Consider the following 24,594-nt stretch of genomic DNA (forward strand, 5'->3'; position numbering starts at 1 on the left):
ACCTCTTAAAGGAACAGGTCACATAATATGAAACATGTTACTTAAGTGTGCTTCAATTTATTATATGATGTAACAGATTTCACACATCTAAAAGATCCAGCGTATAGTAATGTTGGTATACATTACAGAATGCTTTGAATGTGTAACGCATGATCAAATGTAAATGTAGCTGGTTTTTTTCATGTTTACATGTACTTTGTGACCTCCCCCTTTTGATGACGTCCGCAATTGGACACTCAATAACATTGCATGTTTACATTGTACACGATGCATTAGAATCACTTCATGCTAAGTTATACACACATCTATAATAGTTACTCATTTTTACACGATTGAAACTGAATCAATAGCAAGTATCCTGATGGCATTAAATTATGCATATGCACATTACAATTAGTTCATGTGAACAGGTGACAATAACATGCAAAATTACACATGTTGCAACGTAGTTTGTCAACGTCAATGTCATGGTTGTATCCTAATTAGATGACTAAGTGTTGCGTTCAGAAGTGGTACATGCATTACACATTCCAGAAATACCTGTCAATAAATTGTTGTACAAAGCTTAACGTTACATCATTGTCAAATATCATGATTGCCTGGTGAACACACATAAATAATCCTTTTAATTGGTACTGGATACACGTTGGGAGTTAACAACTTGGATATGTTAATGTAACACCTTGCACTTCATCAAGTCACCTGACATCATCACATAGGTATTTAAAGGAGGGCAATTACCTGCGCATTCACAGCTACAGACCTGAAAATTATGCGAATGTTTATGAGACGGAGGAAGATTCTATTAGAGGAGAGGCTTGCTGATGGAGAGGATGTCACAGGCCAAGGAAAGGACAGAGACAGGGACATTGACAGGGACAGGCACGCGGACAGGAGAGGGAGAGGTCGAGGGAGAGGGCAAGGAGATGAGAGGAGAGAAGTTGTGCCTCGTCCTCGTTTGTACAGGGAGAGAACCATGTTAGATGGGATGAGTGAGGAGGAGATTGTAAGTCGCTATCGTTTGAGTTCAGCAGCAATCTTAGCTCTTTATGAAGAGATACGGGGAGATTTAGATTTTGTGACAGCCAGAGGTCGTGCAGTCCCTGGGCTTGTTAAAATGCTGTGCTCATTACATTATCTTGCTTCCGCGTCATTCCAGACAACTGTGGGCATAGTGGGCGGGGTCTCGCAATCTACATTCTCGCGGGCCTTTACCCAGTTTCTATGTGCACTGAATAGACGTGCTAGGAATTATATTCATTTTCCTACAGAGCACACAGAGTGGCTGGAAGTGAGGAATGGCTTTTATACCATAGCCGGGATACCATGTGTGATGGGTGCAATAGATTGCACCCATGTTGCTTTGATCCCGCCTAGTCAGAGTGAGCATGCTTACCGCAACCGTAAGCACTACCATTCCCTGAATGTACAGGTGGTATGCGATGCCACAATGAAGATTATGTATGTGGTAGCCAAGTTCCCTGGTTCCAGTCACGATTCCTCTATCCTGTGAAACTCATCAGTCTTCAATGCTTTCGAAGAAGGCTATTTTGGACCTGGTTGGCTGGTGGGTGAGTACATATTATGATGTGTTAACAAACAACTCTTGGTTTTCTAGGAAATGTTGTATGTAATAATGTTAACACAAATTGTTTCATATTTGTGCACGATGGATTATAGGTGACTGAGGATACGGAATTAGGCCGTGGCTGCTGACCCCTGTGGCAAACCCTCAATGTGAAGCAGAGGAGAGGTACAATGTTGCCCATATATCTACCCGATCCGTCATAGAGAGGACATTTGGGCTTCTGAAAACACGATTTTGGTGTTTAGATAGAACTGGGGGGGCATTGCAATATAAGCCTGCTAAAGTGTCAGATATTGTCATTGCATGTTGCATTTTGCACAATCTGCCACTCCGCAATAATGTACAAACCGACATACGTCAGGGCTTGGAGGAGGAGCATCCCTTAAATTTACCAGCTGACACTGAGCAAACAGCCGGTGGTGTGGAGACACGTCGGAATGTCATAAACACCTATTTTTCATGTAAGCAAATACATATATGTTCATAGAACTACATAGATGTATTAATTCATTGTAATGATAAATACATTTGTACAAATACCATTCACTTAGGAAACAGATGAATATGGTTCTCACACCTTTCTCTTCTCTGCTGTGTGGACAATTGCATGTGGCACCGGTATGTCATTCATCAACAGGTTGTATTATACTTCTTACCAATAAAAGATGTTGTCTGTACGTGAAGAAATAATGTGTGCTAAATCTATATTTTATGTACATGCTCTTTTTGGTTATGCATACACAATAAACCTACTATGTCGATAGCCAATAGCTAGTGCAGTATGGTTACATACAATGTTTCTTTTGGAGTGTGACATGTGTGTCACAATGATGTGTACACTATTGTGTATTTAAGATCATATTTGACGTATTATAGATTTTGTTTCATATCACATACAAAATTGTCACTTCTGTGTGTTGCTTACCTTAATGAACATGTCATGACAATGATTTATATTCATTCATGTTTTTTTTTTAAAGGTATATCATTCCAATGACTGCTCATGGTATGTATTTCAATTCACATCTGTCATAAGATGTGCAAACCTCGATACAGGTATAGTTACAGGATGTATAAACAGAACGTAATGAAAAAGATGTGACAATTGAAACATGTCGTTTCTGTATTGTGTCCGTGCGTTTATCTACACTTGGTGGTTATTGTACAGTGTGTTTTCTTATCATTACGTACATTACATAACATGTAATTTTGGCAACGTAACAATATCCAGTCATGGAATATAGGGGTGGGGGGAGAGAAGGGGATAAACCCTGCTCAGCTAGTGATTATGGGAGGAGAGCATCCATTCATGCACATGAGCGATGTTAACACTCAATGGATGTTTGTATGAAAAGACCCTATTGTGTTAAACATCATTAACAGTGCAATGTATGTGATTAGTTCTTCTCTCACTTCATCTTAATGTTCATTACTACATTGTCACATGTGTATGTATAAGTCAAAGATGTGTGTTGATTTGACGTTCATCTAACATTTGTCATAATGTTAACACCATTCCAAAGTATTGTTTTTTGAATTCTCAACTTTTCCTAAATCATTCAACACAATGACAATGTAGTTATTAAAACTTTTATTTCATTCACGTTACTTATTCAAAATGATCATGATCCTTTATAACTACTGTCAACATATGATCATAAATGAAGTATACATTTACATACGCACACATTTCAGCAACCTACTGTGTGTGTGTGTTGTAGTTTTTGTGTGATGCATGTATTTCTACCAGAAATAATATAAACCAACATAATAATGTTGCTTTTATTATCGGCCTCACTTAGCTATGTATGTGTTGAACGTTTACTAATAACACTAAACTATAGTTACTCATGTAAATTAAATGTACACACAAAAGTTCATGCTTTAATGATCTTTACCTAACATTCATTAGCACATGCATGTTAGGTTACCACTACAACTTCGTTGATAATATAAAATTCACACAACTAAGCAGTTTCTATCACCTCCCTATTGTTATTGTGTACGTTCAGATACAATGTCGACGAGTTGTTATGTAGCATTTACATTCTTTGACAAGTCACACGTGAGATTATAATATATAGTAGATTAATGTGTTTGCTGAGTGATAATGTTGGTTGCATATATCACATGGCAATACATATAATGTTAGTAGAAACAAAAAAAATATCACTATAAGTTCTAATTTTAGTGCTTACCAACATCATTATGATAATTAAGTGCATATTAAATATTTGCACAATAGGATAACATTATGTAGTGATTCTTAATCTGCGCACCAATCATTGAAAGCATTGTTACATATTTATTATAATAGTTGTTCGCTAGTCGTCACAATCATCTAATATAACGATTGGCCCATCTGAAATCATACATTGGTCCCATGTATTCATCCTTGACATCTGTGAAATACAGCAAACACATGATGTTCAAAGATTGCACATTTTTCTATGTTTCAGCATGACAACGCTTAACACATCTCTATATGATTGTGGATATTCACGCATAAGTTATGTATATGTTTAAACTGCAAGGATAAAACTAGAAATACAGAAATATCTCATTTTTATAATGGCGTTGCTGGCATTACTACTGATATGTTTGTTCCGGTGCCTGTATACATAATAATGTGCGCGCACAACGTCTGTTGCGCGCGCACATCACGAATGTGTGGACTAAGTCTTAGCGCATGCGCTAAACGATCTGTACGCTGTGCGTTCAATACATGTCCCTCCATGGTGCTGCTAGCAGTATGCATATCATAGCTGAAAGTTATGATATGGAAATGAAACAAATTCACTTCTACACACGTACATATCTAAACTTTGTAAACGGATGATCAGCCAATGAGCGAACAAAATACATGTGACATCATGTTAAGGCACTGTGAAATGCACGCAAACACCCCTCCCACTGAATGAACATTGGCCTCCAGCGCTGTGCACGCACCGCCCCGCCGACGCGCGCGCATGACACACTGCACTGACCGTAAGAATAAGCTACGGGCACAGCCAATACTGTTTCACGCGCGCACGTCGGTTGGGGGTGGGGCTTGCATCGGTAACCTTTTTAAGGCCGCCTTGGGACATTACCACGTTCCCACGTCATATGTGGGCGACACTTTGTTTTTATATGTTGAATGCTAAACAATGAGGTGTGTGTGTGTGTGTTACAGTTAGTGTAACATGTTGAAATGATACTTTAAAAGCGATAAGAATCTATGATTTAGGACTCCATCACCAATGTGTACTAATGGTTCGTCATGTAGTATATTGTTATAGGAAATAATATCTTTGTGCACGCTACATGTAAGGCTGTCTGCAATGTTAAGCTGTATCCACTCATTTGGCTAACAAATGGTGTATATTATTAATGTACACATATATAATTTGAGTAAAGGCATAGAGAAATTTGTATTTACAATTCTTGTAGAAGTCAAAACTGATTTGGCTGCAACAATTCGCTCCAGGAAGGCACAACAGTATCATCCATGGTTGAGGCAACCGTTGAATCCTGAATCACACACATCTCCATGAGGCGGTCATATGGATCTGCAGTGGCTTCTTCAAACAAGACGTCCGGAGGTACGTACAGTTGTTGGTTGTTTTCACATCCACATTGGTATTGCCCATATAAGTTTGGATACATATCATAGTAGTTATGTCCATCTTGCATCTGGTCTTGATGAATGGAGGGTGCAGGTATATCAGCAGATGCGACAGTCGGTGCGGCTTCAATGTAACTGGTATTAGGCAAAAATATGCTATTTAACAGAAGATATGTTCCATGTTCCATGGTAAGTTTAAATGATGGCGCAACATGCCAGCATCCATATCGTTGATCTAGCCGATCATGGACATGCTCAAAACATTCATTTGCGGATAAAGTGAATCGTACTGAAGTTTTAAAATTTCGTTGTTTGTCAGGTTCTTGGTAGTATGGATATTTCTTTTGGATCAAGTCATAGATTTGACGCACCGTTGCCCTTTTCTCTGCCGTTGATTCGATTGCTTCATAAATCATAAATTTGTATGATTTACGTGGATGGCTTTGCAATGTGGAAGCTTCTGCCATTTCTTCTCTCCAAGTGTACGTTGTGTTAAGTTGAACGCATACGGATGTCTGCTGAATGTGTGAATAGTTACATGTTATCTTTGCGGTTTGTTCCAAGGTTATAATACAACCTAAATGTTATACGCCTAGGTTTTCTCCCACAAGAAATTTGTTACAATAATTGGCTGAAATTCTTTGTCTAAGATACACTCTATTCACATGAATCGAAACTTTACTTTCGGCTTAGGCAATCAACATGTGCAAAACAAGTTGACTAGTTTAATTAGAATAACAATGTGTGTGAAATCATCTACAGTGCTAGGATGAACAGATTTCTGCTTACAATTAGCTAAAATTAACCACACACACACATCTCTCTCTTTGTCTCCTTTTCTGCTTTTCTCTCTCTCTGTTTCTCTCTCTTTCTCTCTCTTTCTCTCTCTGTTTCTCTCTCTCTTTGACTCTCTCTGTTAGTCTCTCTTGATATATACATTGATATAGATATATATATATATATATATGTGAGTGAAAAGAGAAAAAAGTAACCCGTATGGGAGCACTCAGTTATGCAAGTTAATATATTATATTTATTTATTTGACACAATGCAAAAAAGGATAAATAAACAGTACATGATTAAAAACACTTAAAAAAGAGGCTTGGACCCCTGTCACGGGTGCTACCCTTAAACACAAATGAACAACACTAGAGAATGACTCAAATTGTCAACCCTAAACATTAATATGGTGGTGACTCAAAAAACACTGGGGTAAATCAAGGTTATATACAACAGGTTAATGGGTTCACAGGCACCTATACAAAGCTAAGAGTAATCCAAACTACACACCAAAAAATCTGAACATTATGTCCAACATTGATGTCACTATCTCTTACTAATAGATAACATCTAATACAATGCGCTGTTGCAGTGCCCACACATGGGCCTTTCTCTGTGGCACTCCTTAGATTCGCTTTGAATCATGCTTGTTGCTCTCTTGATCATTTGTGGAACAAAATTATATTGATGTTTTCAAAATCCTGTTTAGATGTGATAATGGGCATTTGTTATTGCCACCACACTTATTTTTGTTGGCGCCACCGCGCAGGTTCGCATGGATCAATTGACATGCTCAATGCGCATGCGCGGTGTGCGGTCCAAGCCGACACGCACTAACAGGGTGTCGTGACGTTCTGTGTACCACAATGTTAGGCGTAGAGATTGGGAGGCCACGTCTTGCACATGCGCAGCAGACAAGACTGTAGGAATTAGTACCTGCAAGCCGCGCATGTGCATATCACCCGTTGGCACACAAGTAGTAATTCACATAAGCACCTGCAGCTGTTGCCGCCCCCACCCGTTGTTTGGCGCGAAAAGCAATCCTACATAAACAGTCTCCAGCTTCAGTTCCCTCACCACTCCTAGTCAAAGTCTCTGGACGAAACGCGTCGGAGTGGGGGTGCTAGGCAGGACCCCTGACCCATGATTCACGTAACTATGCTACCCAGCACTTGTTCAACTTCATTTCTGGACTGTGACATTTCATTTTTTCATTAGGGATACTAGGTTATTTTATAGGCGTTCAACAGGCATTTTCCTATATATGCTATTCACACACCTCATTGTTCTACACATCTAGGGACTTCATTCCATCTCACCACCCTTTCCTACAAGTGACTTATTTGCGCTGTTGGTTTTGGCTATAATACTGTATGTTCATGCAGATATGTGATGCTCTGAGACTGTCATTAATATTTTGACCAGTCCATTTTTTGGTGTGTAGTTTGGATTACTCTTAGCTTTGTATAGGTGCCTGTGAACCCATTAACCTGTTGTATATTACCTTGATTTACCCCAGTGTTTTTTGAGTCACCACCATATTAATGTTTAGGGTTGACAATTTGAGTCATTCTCTAGTGTTGTTCATTTGTGTTTAAGGGTAGCACCCGTGACAGGGGTCCAAGCCTCTTTTTTAAGTGTTTTTAATCATGTGCTGTTTATTTATCCTTTTTTGCATTGTGTCAAATAAATAAATATAATATATTAACTTGCATACCTGAGTGCTCCCATACGGGTTACTTTTTTCTCTTTTCACTCACATTATCCACAACCCGTGAGCACCGCCAAATCTTAGTAATGTAAAGGAAAAAATTAATTTTCTTTGGCTTATGGTGGCGTGAATTTTGCATAAGTAGATGCGAGGTTTTTCTTCCCCACCCCTCCCCCCATTTCCCCCCCGCTATTTGAATATATATATATATATATATACAGTGGTCGACAAATCACCAAAAAATCTACTCGCCACACAAAAAAATCTACTCGCCACCTAGTACCAAACGTGTGTTGTTTGGGCCAATAGAAGCTCGCCACGATGTTAAATCCACTCGCCCGGGGCGAGCAAATGTATAGGTTTGTCGAACACTGTATATATATATATATATATATATATATATATATATAAAATTAGATATAAATATATCAACATATATATTTATCTATATATAATTAACTATATATTGTGTGTGTATATATATGTGTATATATATATATATATATATATATATATATATATATATATATATATATATATATATATATATATATATATAAAAACAACATTACCATTCTCTTGTCCGGTAAAGAAAGACTGCACTCGGTTCAGTAATCATGAAAAACTTTATTGGGCATCTGAATAGAAAAGATAAGTCACCCAATCCGACGTTTCGGTCCTGGAATAGGACCTCTCTCAAGGGGGTGCCCAATACTGTTTTTCATGATTACTGAACCGAGTGCAGTCTTTCTTTACTGGACGAGAGAATGGTAATGTAGTTTTTCTATTATTTGAGACTAGCACCTGTCTATATGAACCAGTACATTGAGTGCAAGCTGTGATGTTTGTTTATATATATATATATATATATATATATATATATCTATATATATATATAATCTATAATCTATATCTATATCGCTACATTTAAGGCCTAGTGTGCAAACAGGCCTTGTTGTAATTATAACAAAAACAGGTAGAGTGCGCAAATTATTATTTCTATTGAATGAACCCTTCACCACCGTGTGTTAATTAGATAACAAAATACAACCTCTAAATCGATGGGTGACCTGCAGCTATGTGAACAGGGGTAAACCCCTTGGCAACTGAAACACAAAAAAGACAAAAGCGCAAACGCACATAGTGAAGTTTGTAAAAATGGGTGAATATAATTTTAGGGTATAATATCTGCGTACATCAGGTTAGTGGGTATAAAGCATTTCATGTGCAATACATGAGTTTACCAACGCCGCACTGCCGCCTCCAGACTTCAGGAATTCTCTCTCACAGCATTCAGGACAAGCTGTCTCGGTTGTGGTAAGGAACCTCGAACTGCGGTGCTGTGTCTTGATCGGTCTCCTTCCCCGATCGCTGCCGATATTGCTGCTCCTTCTCGGGTCTGTTTCCAGCTTCCACTGCGTCCCAGATCACTTCGGCAGTAGGTCACGTGTCTCGCGGGGTTTTGCGACCGGCCGCAAAGGGAGGTTGTAACGTAAAGCGTGATCGTAGCTTTACTGCAGTTTGCCGAATGCAGTTTTTTTGTGAGAAATCAGTCCAATGCAGGAAAAATCACACAAAGTGTGGGGATACAGTCCTAGGACTTAATAAAATCTTTATCCAACGCGTATCGAAGCATAAGCTTCTTCTTCAGGGATGAAGAAGAAGCTTATGCTTCGAAACGCGTTGGATAAAGATTTTATTAAGTCCTAGGACTGTATCCCCACACTTTGTGTGATTTTTCCTGCATTGGACTGATTTCTCACAAAAAAACTGCATTCGGCAAACTGCAGTAAAGCTACGATCACGCTTTACGTTACAACCTCCCTTTGCGGCCGGTCGCAAAACCCCGCGAGACACGTGACCTACTGCCGAAGTGATCTGGGACGCAGTGGAAGCTGGAAACAGACCCGAGAAGGAGCAGCAATATCGGCAGCGATCGGGGAAGGAGACCGATCAAGACACAGCACCGCAGTTCGAGGTTCCTTACCACAACCGAGACAGCTTGTCCTGAATGCTGTGAGAGAGAATTCCTGAAGTCTGGAGGCGGCAGTGCGGCGTTGGTAAACTCATGTATTGCACATGAAATGCTTTATACCCACTAACCTGATGTACGCAGATATTATACCCTAAAATTATATTCACCCATTTTTACAAACTTCACTATGTGCGTTTGCGCTTTTGTCCTTGTTGTAATTATCTTAACAGTTCATTACAGTTTATAACATTACTGGGTGAGTATGTTTGAGGGCCTATTTGAGCCAGCTGTGTAGAAGTTGTATTTAACAGCAAACAAGGCCTCATTTCAGCCATGAAGGCCTGTACTGTTCATTCTGATTATATATATATATATATATATATATACAGCTAAACCCCGTTATAACGCGCCTCGTTATACCGCGATTCGGTTATAACGCGGTTTTCCCGTGGCTCCCGTTTTTTTTAAAAAAAAAAAAAAAAAAAAAAAAAATTTTTAAAAAAAAAATTTTTTTACATTTTTTTTTTTGCACACTGCACACACTCACTGCACACACACTGCTCATTGCTCACACTGCCACACTGCACACACACTGCACACTGCACACACACTGCTCATTGCTCACACTGACACACTGCACACACTCACTGCACACACACTGCTCATTGCTCACTGCCACACTGCACACACACTGCACACTGCACACACACTGCTCATTGCTCACACTGACACACTGCACACACACTGACCACACTCACGCACACTCACACACACTTACGCACACTCACGCACACTTACGCACACTTACAGACACTCACACACACTCACACACACACACACACACACACACACTTACACACACTTAGACACTCACACACACTCACACACACTTACACACACTTACACACACTTAGACACTCACAAACACACACTCACACACTCACACACACTTACACACTCACAGACACTCACACACACTCACACACACTTAGACACTCACAGACACTCACAGACACTCACAGACACTCACAGACACTCACACACACTCACACACACTCACACACACTCACACACACTCACACACACTTACACACTCACAGACACTCACACACACTCACACACACTCACACACACTTACACACACTTACACACACACTCAGACACTTACCCACACTCACACACCCATATACACACACACACTTTCTCTCCCATATATACATACACACACACTCTCTCACTCTACACAGACGGGCCGCGACCAGCACCACCACCCGCTCCCCCCCCTCCTCCCGCGCAGGCAGCGGGAGCACCGGGGACAGCGGTGGGGAGAAGAAACCCCCCGCTACAACCTCCATGCAGGCAGCATGGTTCTGAGGTAAGCGGCGACCTGAGGGGACATCCCCACTCCCATCTCCTGCCCCGCGGCCTGTCCCGAGGTGACAGGGGGAAGCGGGGACAGGAGAGACATCCCCGCTCCCATCTCCTGCCCCGCGGCCTGTCCCGAGGTGACAGGGGGAAGCGGGGACAGGAGAGACATCCCCGCTCCCATCTCCTGCCCCGCGGCCTGTCCCGAGGTGACAGGGGGAAGCGGGGACAGGAGAGACATCCCCGCTCCCATCTCCTGCCCCGCGGCCTGTCCCGAGGTGACAGGGGGAAGCGGGGACAGGAGGGACATCCCCGCTCCCATCTCCTGCCCCGCGGCCTGTCCCGAGGTGACAGGGGGAAGCGGGGACAGGAGAGACATCCCCGCTCCCATCTCCTGCCCCGCGGCCTGTCCCGCGGTGACAGGGGGAAGCGGGGAGCGGAGGGACATGCCCGCTCCCATCTCCTGTCCCGCGGGATGAATATGCGCTAAAGCGCGGCGGCCATTTTTTTTTCTCGCGACCCCGTTAGTAACGCGGTGGTCTCGGGGTGGACCCCGAGACCCGCGTTATAACGGGGTTTAGCTGTATATATATATATATATATATATATATATTATATATAGAGTGCTAAACTAAAGCCATTGATGTGTGTAAGTAGGCCTTGTTGTAATCATATTCAAAGTTAAATACAGCTCAGTGAATTAGGGGCTCAATCATACTGATACCATCATTTTAGCAAGTGTCCTAACATTTATATCTCATTAACACAAGGCCTGTTTGCTGACAGAGATATATATATCATTTAATATATATACACACACACACACTGTGTGTGTGTGTGTGTGTGTGTGTGTGTGTGTGTGTGTGTGTGTGTGTGTGTGTGTGTGTGTGTGTGTGTGTGTGTGTGTGTGTGTGTGTGTGTGTGTGTGTGTATACATATATCCATAGAGATACAGAGAGACTACAGATATATTGATACAGGTTTACAGATCTGTTATTGTAAACAAAATTCATACATGATCACATGCCAACATTATGAACTATGAAAGAAGATTAAGGTAAGTAATGTCTTACAGAGTTAAGACACCAGAAAACATAACATAAAAATTTATGCTGTTATATGGGTACTTACTTAAAGTTGTATGTCAATAATATTAGCATGAAATGACTATCTGCATTACAAAAATAACCCAGATACATCTCATCTTGAACAAGAGCTAAGTGAATGTCAGCTTCCATTAACATGGCAAGTGTGTAATGTTGTACCATTAATCAACTGAGGATTAATACATATTCATATGTTATCAAATATGCCTTCATTCAGTCAGTGAGCATTTCTAAACATTCATGTGTAGAAGGACATACTTGAATGTTATCAAGCATCTGTACATGATCATACATACACTGTGCATTAAATAGTCTGCATTAAACACCACCAGGACACCAACAAATTTAGTGAATGTGATTATTTATTTTTGTTTATCCTTTTGAGAGCGAGTCACAGGCCTGCTTGTTGGCTGTTGTGTTTGCCTTTTCCCTTTGCCAAGTACTCTGGCCTTAACTGTATGACTTGTACTGGCCTGTGGCAGTTCTGTGGCACTGGGTGTGGGCTGTTGCACTTCAGGGGCACTGGGTGTGGGCTGTAGCACTTCAGGGGCAGTGTGTGTGGGCTGTTGCACTTCAGGGGCACTGGGTGTGGGCTGTGGTACTTCAGTGGCACTAAGTGTGGGCTGTTGCACTTCAGGGGCACTGTGTGTGGGCTGTTGCACTTCAGGGGCACTGGGTGTGGGCTGTGGCAGTTGTGAAGCAGTTGATAAACATTGCAAGAGTGATGGTGGAGCAGTTTCTTGTTTTGGTGTTTTAATCTTTTCCAAAAGCTGGTTAGTAGTAATTGTTGCCCTAACTTTCTATTTCGTTTCTCATTTGTAGGTGTCGGTTCCATATTTTGAACAGATGTAAGCGGTTGGATGTTGAGAGGGACCTACACAGAACCTGCTGTACCGGTGTCATCCAGAACTGGGGAATGAAGAACTGATGACTCAGGAGAAAAAGGAGCAGCATGTAAAGATCCATCCTCAGATGGGGTAAAGTGGAATTGTTGTTCTCTTGCTGATTTTCGCAACTGATTTGCTTGGCTTACATTCAGAACTAGTGCTTGTAATGTCATGTTTACATTTTGGATTTCTTTAGGAACTTGGATGATGACTTTTTGAATTTGTGACATTTGTCATATTGACCTTTCATGCATCCTTTCATGCAGTGATATCATCCTTTCAAGCACTGACATCATTTCTGAATGGCGACGATTTTCTTCACCCAAGATTCGTTCTTCAGAAGCTGCAATAGCTGAGTAGGTGTCACGAGCAGGAGGACTTGAATGCTGGGTTAATCCAGGAGTGTCAACATCTTCATGGTCACTTGAGTGAATTTGTCCTTGAGTGTCAACATCTGGTTCTACAAATAAAGAAAGATATTATGAACTGCCATGGAACTTTCACTTGTTTTTCAATATAATGATAGTTGTTCTCATAGTGGAACACATAACATGTTTCCATAAATTTTAATTTGTGTCCAATTAAAAGATGATGCTTGAAGTAACAATGATGTTTCAACTCAGTGTGAAAGAAGAATGAATGAAAGGTTGTTGTAACCTCACAACTCCTAGCTGATAGTTTACAACACACACAAAACATGTTGTCAGGAAACACTACATCTTCTGTGACAATAACTGATGTGAAGTTAATTACATGTGAAAGGCATTTATTTAGCATGGGAAATGAAATTCTACAAATGTACACATTAGATGTGCTGCAACTCATACACTCACCTTCCATGCTTGATGATGACCTTGATGAGACAGGTGATGAGACATGTTCAGTGTCAGGTGTCACAGGAGATGCATGAGCAACTATATAGAATAATAACATCAGAATTTTATTGACATGTGTACATAATTAACATGAAGTTTGTGTAGTGGGAGTATTTATGGCTACATATCAGCATCACATAACAAAATGACAATGATATGGTTCTGGCAAGCTGTACATTATCCATCTTAACATAACTGTACATGTGAACCTAATTGGCACATTTATTTTAAACACCATACAACATACAATGTTCATGCAGGAATGCGTTGTAAAATGAAGTGTTCTGTTGTACATACACTGCATATGTTGTGTAGTAATCTAACAATAATAATGTACATCACTACCATGACAGCAAAGTTGACTCTGCTTATAATTCAGTACCTAATTGTGGAAATGTGAATGAATGTTTTTAGTGATCTGTCTGAGCGCTATGCCTGCTTCTCTTAAATGTTCAATGTGGCTGACACTCATCAACACATGCAGTGTGTCGCTCACAAATGGTACTGTTGTGATAAGGTGGCGTATCTATAAGGTAAAAGGAAGATATGAGTGAACGAATGACTAACGTACGTTTTCATATATAGTGGCCTGGTGGGTGAAAGTATTCAGATAATTACCATTTCAAATGAATGTCATGAACTTCTGTTCACCTTGTCAGCTTGTAACAACTGTAGTCCCTCCCCCAAGACGTGACACCACCCTGACCTTTTATTTGGTTCTACCACCTGTAAGCTGTCCCACAAGACTTGACCCTACCATGACCCTGTGATCTGGCTCTGTGCCCGACCCCACCCCCTGTGTCCACCTCTATGCTGTGATTACATATTAATTGCAGCTGGTTTCACACACCGGTACATGAGCGAAAGACAAATCTGAAGTGAGCTACATATGAACACAATTAAATACCATATGGTACATGTTCCTATTTATGCTCTCATTATACTACATGAAGCGAAAAAAGAGCTTTAATAAAACATAACGAAATGTGTTTGTGCAAATTATTAATGTTCACCTTTGAATGCACAATCTTCAATGCAAGACTTGATTAGGCAGTAATGGCCTGTTTATAGTTGTAACATAGATTAACACTAATTTATATATATATATATATATATATTATATGTATATATGTATCGACACATACATGAAAAAGTGAATTAGGCATTTGTGTGCACAGACACAGTATTACGAACTTATACATTACTGTGACAAACAATGAGTGCGGATGTGCTTTGTAGTTATGCATGTTAACCCATTGTTTGTACAAAGATTCACACATACATTCAGCTTTCAACTATAGGGCAAAGATGTTGAATGCTTTGTAAGGTAGAAGGTTACAGTGTGTGTTATTTGGAAGATCATTACACATAATCCCTTCATGCAGGTCAAGTTGTGTATGTTACTCATAATGATGTCATCCACGATAGCTGAGCCAATCATGTTTCCAAACACACACATTGATATATATATATATATATATATATATATATATCAATCTTACTTTTTTCTTTTTGTAGGACAACTAGATATAAATATATATAGATAGATAGATATAGAGAGAGAGAGACATATATACAGATATATATGTAGGTATGCTTATATTGGGAAGAAAATATAAGTAGCAGCGGAAATATAGATAAGAACTGTAACCTACGACACGCCTAGTACAGTAACATTTGTCACCTGGTGGAAATGGAGCCGAATAATTTCCGATATCTCTGTCCCCTGGCAAACCCTCCACAACGACAGGAAGAAATTTTTCCCGCATCTGCTCCTCCAATGGAGTTAACATTAGAGCTTGTGCTGGCGGCACACCTCCAGTGGCAGAAGCATGCATCCGTTGTGCTTGAATTTTTTTCTTTAAGTTTGCCCTGATATCATCGAATCTCTTCCGACAATTCGCCCGGTCCTTGACGTGATTCCCACACGCAGACACAGCTAATGTTATTTGCTCCCACATTTCATTTTTGGATGCTGAACTTGTCCGCCCTTGAAATACATACAAAATATATGACGTAAATTATTATTAGAAAAACAATCAGTTTCCTAAACTGCTACCTGTTCCAAGAGATACCAAACATGCTAGTTTAGGTGGAATATGTGTACCACATGAACATTTACGTGGAAACATACAAATGTAAGGAAGCTTGCATGAATATTGTATGAACTTTGGCAAACTTTTTAGACTGATTGTTATGGTCGTTATAAAGCATGAAGGAATATGTGTGTAACAATTAACTTTAATTGATAGATATTATAGAATAATATTTTGATATTAAGACATCTCACATGACCTAGGATAACATGTCTTTGAACAATCAATGCAAAGATAGACTTACCTAGTAAATGGCCATACAGAGAGTCATAGTGCTCCAAAATCCCTGTGACAAGAACTCTGTTTTCCTCTTCATTGAACCGAGGATTACGTGGCCGCTCCACACGTTTCCTCCGAACACGTGCAGGCCCAGAGCTCGGCTGCTGCTGACTGGACTCTCCTTCTTCCAATGGAAGAGACTCCAAAAGCGGGCCACCACCAACCACCCCACCACCAGACACACCAGCAGCACCAGCAGCAGACACAGCACCAGCAACAGACACCCCATCAGCACCAGCAATAGACACCACAGCAGCACCAGCAGCACTCGCACTCCCAGCAACACCAGTCGCACTCGCAGCAACAGCACTCCCCTGAATCCTATGTTCACTCAGACGCGTACTCACACGACTACCAGTACCACTCACACCAGCATCACTCTTCCCACGCCTTGCGGCCATACCTCTAGCACTCACAAAGAACAGAAAATAAATTTAAAGACAATCGCACTGAACACTTACAAAGTGAAAACAAGACAAAGATGTTAACAAAACAACACAGGACAAACCTCTCACAATACACAACTACTCTCTCAGTCAATATGAAATATGTAAATCGCCCAGCTCTGTGTGTGTCTCTCTCTCTCTCTCTCCCAACAACACAGAGAATGAATAAAAATACACGCTGCCTTTAAATGGGCCGCTCAATCAAAAACATGCTTGCTTCGGCAGATTCAGCAAGAAGTTTCATTGGCGAACCTAACACCACCCCGCCTTGCACGCCGATACACCTGTGTGTGATCGGCAAATCATCGGCAGAGTGGGACCAAGTGTTTTCGGCTTGATTCGGAAGGAATTCGGCACTTATTGCATATGGAGAGGGAAAATCGGCAGAATCATGCCGATAAGGTACACTTGGCGAGAGGACGTTTACTGCATGAGGCCCTAAGTCACTTAATCAACTGGTCACTGCCGAAGGACAGAAACCAAGGTTAGATATTGAAAGGGATGAATACCAAGTAAGGGACATGTTAGCACTACTCTGGGCTCCAGGATCTAAGAGAAATCAGGTGTCATACACACATCCCGTAATCTCTCACTCTGGGGTAAAATGATTGCATTCTTAACAATTCCCTTCCCAGTGACACCATTATTCGGGAACCTGGAATTCCCGAGGGTGAACACCCAGCGGCATTTTCTAAATGGAGAACTTGTGACGTGCTTGTTTCAAGACAGGAATTGGACCTGCAGGGCTGAGGAAGGATAGAAACTGACTGACCAAAGCCAAGGGACAGAGCCTTGATAGAGGAATAACGTAGTCGGGGTCACAGGCAGGAGTTAATACAGATGGCAGGCAAAGGATGGTCAGGAACAAGGCAGAGGTTAATGCAGGCGGCAGGCAAAGGATTGTCAGGACAAGTGGTCAAGGCAGGAAGAAAGCAATTAGGAACAAGCTGCAGAGTGACAGGGAACCTGACAGGAAACCTTGCTCAGGCATTTCCTGTAGGAAGTCAAGCCTATTAATAGGCAGGTTGCCTGTAGCCAAGATGGCCACTATAGCCTCAGAGTGGGTGGAAGTGCATAGTCACTGCACATCTTCCCGCGCATGTGCTGCGCGAACGCTCCGATGCCTCATAGAAATGCAGGTACATCAGCATGAGATTCCCCGTAAGTTCTTCTTTCAATATTTACAATTAAGACATCTAGTTTTCACACTGGATAAAGAAAAACAGACAAGTAGACCTTTATCAACATTTAAAACACTTTATTGTAACTCTTAGAATAATAAAGAGACATTCCCTGTTTTATGGATTCTTCTTGGTGGATAACAAGGCAGAAAAAATCTACTCGCCACTTAGCACCGCCCCCAGCCCACCCTAAGCCTTGCCCCCAGCCCTGCTTTTTAAAAAAGAAATTGAATAAATTCCTAGTAAGAACAACATTCGTTTTTGACATAACAGTTTATTTATTGTGTTACATTTATACTTTACTACAATTAGTCCTTGTTACATAATTACGTGTGTGTGTGTGTGTGTGTGTGTGTGTGTGTGTGTGTGTGTGTGTGTGTGTGTGTGTGTGTGTGTGTGTGTGTGTGTGTGTGTGTGTGTGTGTGTGTGTAAACATAGCATCTAGAAAAAAAGCCAGATGTGAATGACTAGTTTCCTGAACCCCTTAACCAGTGCCTGGATGCCCCCGCTTCACAATATTCACAGTCCCGCCTGGGATCTTACCTGATCCGCAGTCCCTCAATGTCCAGCTACCCTCATTCATGCAATGTTATACATTGGAGGGGATGTGTTCCCTACCTGTCTTCTGGGTTAGGGGGGATTCCGATGTCTCTCATGTGAAGCTCGATAGAGTTAGATCTGGAAGAAAGCAGTATAGGTTATTTTGGTGTAGGTATAGGGCAGTTAAGCTATACAGGGTAAATAAAATATCCAGATCAAGAGTATGAGAGAGTGTAGGTGCGACAGAGAGGAGAGAGAGTGTGGGTGCGACAGAGAGGAGAGAGAGTGTGGGTGCGACAGAGAGAGACAGACAGGGAGGGAGAGGCAGAGATAGACTGCAAGCCAGGGAGAGGGTGACAGGGAGAGAGAGGCAGAGAGAGACAGCCAGACAGGGGGAGGGTGACAGGGATAGAGAGGCAGAGAGAGACAGACAGACAGGGAAAGGGTGACAGGGAGAGGGTGACAGGGAGTGGGTGACTGGGTAGGTGATTTTCACTCAAACACACACACTCACAGACACACACTAACAGACACACACACACACACACACTCAGATACACTCACAGACAGACAGACACACACACACCCACAGACACACACTCACAGACAGACACACACAGACTCTCACACACACAAACACACAGGAGACAAGGGATGTCGCATGAGTCAGGTACTGAGGGTTTGATCTCCCTGGTGGCCCCGCTGTAATTACCTGCCCGGGGCTCTCCTCTCTCACCTTGTCCTCCTCAGCAGCAGCAGTTCCATAATAATGTGACGTGAGTGCCTCGCTCCCCCCCACCCCGAGTGCCGTGCTCCACCCCCCGGGGTGCCGTGCTCCCCCCCCCCCCCCCCGAGTTCCACGCTATCAACGCTCTGGCTGCCAGAGAGTGTTCAAGCCGGAACACACGCGGAGCAGAATTGTGGCTAGAAAGATCAGGAGACCCTGCTGAGGTTCCATATGAATTGTCTTGATGACTTACAGCAATAACCTTTGGCCTTCCGGATATCGTTGCTTTCCGGCACTGCCAAGTGATATTTTGGGCTGCGAACTACACGTGGAGACTCTGGCTTGGCGGTGACAATATATGATCACAATTGTTTATATTTTAGACACCATTGTGAGTGATATTCTTCCCCTTCCCTTTCCATGCCCAAATAAATGTACTATTTTATGCACTCTCTCTTCTCTTTTTCTCTTTAGGTTTCTAATTGGATTTAGTTAATCCTCTTGAGAGCAGCCGGAGACCCCCTCACTGAATTTAATTATCCAATACCTGATGGACTTTTCATAAGAACAAAAAAACTAGGCGCTTACCCCAAGTCACGGATCAGAGATAAAGGAATAATATAATAAAATAGAATATAAAATAATATATCCAATAGGTAATCTCCGAAATACCCAGAGACAACCTTCAATCCCCTCTGCTTCAACCCGGTATAGGGATCATCCAAATCCCTTAAGATAACACGGAAACAGAAAAAACAGGGTAGCAAGGGGTTAACAAATTCCAGCCAAAAGGCTCGCAAATAGTAGGGCCAAACACCCCTAATAAGGGACGATTATGATGGTGATAACATTAATAAACTTACACGGCCTTGTGTAAGCATAGGTGAATAATGGTATCTTTGGTGTCCTCCAAACTGTCCCAGGAGGAAGGGTAGGAGTGGTAATAATATGATGACAACAAAATACTTACACGGCCCTGTGTAAGTAGAGGTGTACTATAGTAGTCTGTGGGGTTCAGCTTAACCCTTCCACGATGTAGACCAAAGTGAAGGCACCAGAATATGTTCTTTAAATAAGAACTGCAATCGGCACTCACCTCATAGGTGCCTGGGTCAGGCAATCCTTTTCATTCTCCCCAGTCCAGCAATTTAAGGGGTAAGTGAGGCACGGTTTCAATATAAAGTTTTTAACAGGACATTTATTAGTTTAAAACGGCTGCACAAATCAACACAAGAATAGCACTCACATAGAACGATCTTCAGGCTCATCGCCGTGTGCCAGTGAAACTTTCTAGCCGCAAAAGCTGCTCTATCTCCACGTCCGGAGTGCAGGGTGATGACGCGCCTCTGCTTGGGAGCGAGCTGCGGCTGTCAATGTGTCCACTGGCTACGGAAGCCTCAACTGGACAAAAGCAGGTACGTTGGAGCAACGCGTTTCGCCCGTGAACACGACTTCCTCAGGCTCATAGAGCCAGTGGACACATTGACAGCCACAGCTCACTCCCAAGCAGAGGCGCGTCATCACCCTACACTCCGGACGCGGAGATAGAGCAGCTTTTGCGGCTAGAAAGTTTCACTGGCACACGGCGATGAGCCTGAAGATCGTTCTATGTGAGTGCTATTCTTGTGTTGATTTGTGAAGCCGTTTTAAACTAATAAATGTCCTGTTAAAAACTTTATATTGAAACCGGGCCTCACTTACCCCTTAAATTGCTGGACCGGGGAGAATGAAAAGGATTGCCTGACCCCAGGCACCTATGAGGGGAGTCCCGATTGCAGTTCTTATTTAAAGAACATATTCTGGTGCCTTCACTTTGGTCTACATCCTGGAAGGGTTAAGCTGAACCCCACAGACTACTATATTACACCTTTACTTACACAGGGCTGTGTAAGTATTTTGTTGTTATCATATTATTACCACCCCTACCCTTCCTCCTGGGACAGTTTGGAGGATACACCAAAGATACCATTATTCACCTATGCTTACACAAGGCTGTGTAAGTTTATTAATGTTATCACCATCATAATTGTCCCTTATTAGGGGTGTTTGGCCCTACTATTTGCGAGTTTTTTGGCAGGAATTTGTTAACCCCTTGCTCCCCTGTTTTTTCTGTTTCCGGACTTTTCATAAGGACTGGTTGTAACAGGGAGGAAAGGGTTAATACCTGATTTGCCATGCATTACTGTTGTTGCCCTGTCCCCGCCATTTTTATTCCCCATGTGCAGGCCATTCCCTGTCTGCAAGGGTAAAAGACAAGATGCATTGCTTGCCATACCCTCTAACCAACACATGATAGAAGATCTTAAATGTAAGGCAGGAGGTATTTTTTTGTAAGTCTAAGCAGGAATTTCTTGGACATCCAGCTGTGAAATGGGTGAATGAGCTTCGTTATTTTTATGACCAAGCCTGAAAGGGTTGTAATTATTTTCATGATGGAGCCTCAAAAGGCTCCCACAGATTTAGAGTCCCCCTGTCTAAAAGAGTGTCAATTATGACAATACCCAGAGGCCCATAATGTATGCAATACTGGCATACTGATGCACAGCAGATGTTAGGCTAGTGGCACCTCTAAGTCAGAGACCAGACACAGTGGCCCCAAGACATGGGTGTAGCCCAGGTATGCTAAGTGGCATGGACGTCAACCTGACCCATGTGCCCTGCCCACCTGACAGCCCTTTTGACCGGTCTTATGAACTGTGGGTCACTTGGCTATTCGTGGTTTTTTTTGTTCCCACGAGGGAATTGGATCCACATGTTAAAGATAGCTTTGGCCAGTCTATAACTGTGGCTTCCCAGGTATTTCCCAGTGTGATTCCTGAATTTTAATCCATGATGTAAAGATGCAAGACTTTGTTCCAGTACAGCAGCAACCAGTCCAGGAGTGAAGGGGCTAATAACCACATAACCACAGGACTTTTAAAATCAAGGCTGCATTTCTTGCACTGGCAAGCAAAGGACAATTTCTTTCGTTCAAAGGACAATTTCTTTCATTCCCTTATTCCAGTGAGTGTGGATTTAAGTGTATTCTGCAGATGTCGTGTGTTTGTCTATTAAGGAAATAAATCACAATTTATTTTGCAACTTGTTCTGTTCAATCAAGTACCCAGAAATATAAATGTGTTGATAAAAGTTGATGTCATCGTGACACTGGTCTTATATATATTTTTTCTTTTTTGTTGTTTTTTTATGTGAATCTATCACTGTTTATATGTTATTATTAGTTCATCATTATTAGTTGAGTATTACACTATATACATTATTGCACCTAATCTATATTATTTATACCTTCACTATAATACTTCACACATTCACCATATTAGTGTGGCGCTACTTCATATGTTTTTTGTGTATACTGTATATATATGGTTTTGAAGCAAAAGGGGCACTGTGTGCTCATTTGCATGCAATTTCCCAGAATCCCTTGCTGCAGTGGAAGTGCTGTGTGCTGGGGGATAATGGTGAAAGGCGGGGTTGCAGACCTTTCTAAGACATGCAAATGAGCATACAGTAATATTTCCATTTGCTATATGCTTTGCTGTGGAGGGTTTGTGTCACTTTTTTTATCCACCATAACTTAACTAAGTGTATGTATGTATGTATGTATGTATGCATGCATGCATGTATGTATGTATGTATGTATGTATATATGTATGTATATATATGTGTATATGTATATATACATGTATATATGCAGTGGAAGTGCTGTATGCTGGGTGATAATGGGGAAAGGCGGGGTTGCAGACCTGCCTAAGACATGCAGATGAGCATACAGTTGTATTTGCATATATATATATATATATATATATATATATATGTATAAAATCGAAAACAGATAGCCAATACCGTTCTGTGGCTAACAAAATGCTTTTATTTGTGCGAGCTTCCGAGATGCAATGATCTCTTCTTCGGGCCATATTACTATTCATTCAGCCAAAAAACTTTTCTGAAACAAGGCATCTGTGGTTGAATGCTATCCCTCCCCCTGTGCAGTATGCGATTTATGACCTAAGGTGTTAAATGGTCACTGAATGCTTGGATGTAAGAGAATGTATATGTCTGTGTGTGTGTGCGCGCATGTACGTGTGTGTAAAGCTTAATTAATAAAGTGCCCACAGTGTGTACAGCGCTTTACAAAAACTGTGTGTGGAGGGGGAGTGTATAACAATGGTGTGGGTAAGTTTTGATATTTAAGAGGGTGTTGCGTTTCTGTCCATGTGTGTGGCTACTATGTAGTCCCTATTGTTATATATAAGGATGGAATTACATTGCACATATATATGTGTAAGAGACAGGTTTGTGTGCATTCATATAGCGCAGTATTATAGACATGGGCTTTTGTACTCATGGGAAGAGAGTTCTCTTGTCTCCGTGTAGTGACTCATGAAGCTGCAGTCTCGGTTAAGGCCACCGGTGAGTGTCCCAAACAGTTTGATAAATTTGCATTCATGCAACCTTCTCTCTTTCGGTGTTCTAAGATCATCTTTGAATATGGCCACCTTCAGATCGTTCATCTTATGGCCAGAGTCCGAGAAATGTTCGCTGACAGATTCATTCTCTTGTTAAGCCCCTGTCATTATATTATATAATCTTAGTACATAGGTCACAGTCTAAATAATAATAACCTGGATGTTTGACCACCCTCACAGACACTAACACTGCTAAACATATGGAGCATTAAATGGAAAACATAATACAAATTGCATTACCCTTTTTGTTTTCGCATATTTCAGACCGCTGACCAGAAAATGGACTCTGTAATTGCAATGTGTGCAAAAACAATTTAGTGATATGTTCAATTTATAGCATCAGTAATAAGAGACCTAAAGACCCACCTTGGAGGATACAATAATAGCACTGATTGTATCCTAGCCACTGCTCAATGAATGCATTTTATTATACATAATTGTAAATTATACTATTAACAGAGCTGCATACACTTACAGTAGTTCCATGTTAAATCAACTTAGGAATGAATATCTGTTTTATGTCAGACCTTCTCGTGTTCTTTAAAATGATATATGAACCATTAGGTGATACAAGAACAGCAACCTCACTCTCACTATCATCAAATGTCTACAGACACCTACCTCTGGCTCCAATATATCCCTGAGTTGCAATTGCTCAGCATGCTCCTTAGCCCGTTTCAACAGCATATGTCAGAAATCATTAGCTAGGGCTCCCTTTGACTAATGTTCCAGTTGATTGTCTGAATCCTGTTCAATAGCTGTAAATGAGGCAGAAGCACTCTTACTGCTCACAAACTGTGAAATGGCTGAGCAGATTTAGATTGCCAGAAATCAAAGAAATGCATTTCCAATAAACTTTGACAATGATTTTGGCAGGCGGCAGAGGAAATGCATTTTTCTAATTTATAGCTTTAGGAGAAACTAACAATATGTATGTTGCACGTGGCTTATAATAGACTAATTG

General features: G+C 41.4%; 1 protein-coding gene and 1 long non-coding RNA gene across 3 annotated transcripts in view; both read left to right on the forward strand.

Moving 5' to 3' along the window:
• Positions 1-24,594, forward strand: part of TTC29 (tetratricopeptide repeat domain 29) — a 313,491-nt gene that overhangs the window by 110,579 nt on the left and 178,318 nt on the right. The gene's annotated exons all lie outside the window — the stretch shown is intronic.
• On the forward strand, positions 2,551-13,476 carry LOC142471360 (uncharacterized). The gene is made up of 4 exons (XR_012789420.1): positions 2,551-2,594; positions 5,021-5,172; positions 12,956-13,110; positions 13,287-13,476. It is a non-coding gene; the product is annotated as an uncharacterized LOC142471360 (long non-coding RNA).

The sequence above is a fragment of the Ascaphus truei genome, chromosome 1 (assembly GCF_040206685.1).
Source record: "Ascaphus truei isolate aAscTru1 chromosome 1, aAscTru1.hap1, whole genome shotgun sequence".
Classification (NCBI taxonomy): domain Eukaryota; kingdom Metazoa; phylum Chordata; class Amphibia; order Anura; family Ascaphidae; genus Ascaphus; species Ascaphus truei.